Source organism: Seriola lalandi, unplaced genomic scaffold (genome assembly GCF_002814215.2).
Source record: "Seriola lalandi dorsalis isolate HSWRI2012SDOR001 ecotype SW California unplaced genomic scaffold, Sedor1 jcf7180002054418, whole genome shotgun sequence".
Lineage (NCBI taxonomy): Eukaryota > Metazoa > Chordata > Actinopteri > Carangiformes > Carangidae > Seriola > Seriola lalandi.
This window is the reverse complement of record NW_019524971.1, coordinates 190,113-191,584: the sequence shown is the minus strand read 5'-3', so window position 1 is coordinate 191,584 and position 1,472 is coordinate 190,113. Positions and strand designations below refer to the sequence as shown.

Genomic DNA, 1,472 nt, shown 5'->3' with positions numbered 1-1,472 from the left:
CTGCAGAGAGACGCTCTTTCTTACTACCTGCTAAATCCTCCACAGTGTGTCTCGCCCAAAACACTAAGGTACAACCCTCCGAACCACGAAGCTGCAGCAGCTACTGTTTTATTCTGCCGTAGCAAAAAAGACGCCCTGAATGCACTTACACTGAACTTTAAAATCTTCCTCATGATGTGGAGGTGGAGTGTGTGTGCGCTGCAAAGTGGGTGGAGTTTGGATGGTGCTGATGTCCGAGTTTACCTCATGAATTCCTGCCTGCAGTTCAGTATTATAGATGTTTTAAAGGAGCCTGATGTGAAGTAACACTTTCAGTGTGAATGTGCAGCCCATGCATTCAAAGAAAGATGCACTCATGCACTTTTGTCACAGGCTGCACAGTTCACTGGTTTATTGGTGTGTACCACATCCAGTTTTCCTTAATACATCTGTGGTGTGAAGCCAAACATCCTCCTCAAATGGAAATCTGCACCTAGTATTACATCTACTTCAGCTGTGAAGGTCAGTGCTCAGGCAGAGATGACACTAACGAATTGGGCAACATCAAATTAATTTGACTGTTTTTCGTTAACTTTATTGACATCCATGTCCATATAAACACATAATGAAAAAAAGTTGATTTGTTATTTTTCCTCAAGATTTTAGTTTCTTACTGTCCTTGCTACCTCCCAAATAACAGTAAATAAGCACTTTGTCATCAATCAGAGGCACCTTGTTATGACGGATGACATCTTGTGTATAAACAGATATAAAACTTTAATCCATGTTATTGGAGTAATGAACTTACTTGCTCTTTCTATCTATCTATCATGTATTCATTTCTGATTTCAAAATAAAAGTAAACTGTGAACGCGGTTACTTCCCGACTTATATGGTGAATGGGCTGCTTCCACTTCCTGCTTTACCTGCCTGAACTTGCACGATGCCACATCCACGGCAGAAGAAAACAGAAGAAAACGGGCTCGGAGTCTCTGCTTTAAGACAGAGCAGAGATGACGGAGATGTGTCTGCGCACAGCGACTTAGGTAGGTACTAATTGTTATTCTTCTCACATGGCTCTTGTCACAGGCTTTTGTTTGTTTGGATGATATTGGATATTGTTGAGAGGAGGATGATGATCTCCCTCTCTGACCTGTCGTCCTGGCTCCTCTTGCCGTAGCATGTTGTGGATGTGGGAACACTGGTCTAGGAGCTGTTTCTCTGTCAGCCTGGATGTTGGGTTTCAGATCATCCATATATCCCACATCATGTAGCTTCTCTCTGGGGTTACTTATGTTTTGTTCCAGTAGCTCATTTCTCAACCAACACCTGACTCAGAGCTTATTAACCTGGGCGACATCCGAGCCCTTTGTGGTCTCACTGGTTCATATATCCGGGAATTGAACCCCCGATCTCCTGTGTCAAAGTCAATAGTGTCGACCACTGAGCTGAACTGAACCTACTTGCTTCAAGGTTTTCACTATGTTCAAAAT

General features: G+C 42.9%; 1 protein-coding gene across 5 annotated transcripts in view; it reads left to right on the top strand.

The window, feature by feature from the left end:
* Positions 1–1,472, top strand: part of LOC111657893 (uncharacterized) — a 248,117-nt gene that overhangs the window by 56,890 nt on the left and 189,755 nt on the right. For 4 of the 5 annotated variants that reach the window (XM_087175122.1, XM_087175120.1, XM_087175117.1 and 1 more), the window contains exon 1: positions 7–1,025. The exons of the other annotated variant lie outside the window; for it this stretch is intronic. The gene's annotated coding sequence lies outside the window, so the exon portion shown is untranslated. Of the gene's footprint in view, positions 1–6; positions 1,026–1,472 lie in introns of those variants that run through there. 5 annotated transcript variants of the gene reach the window in all.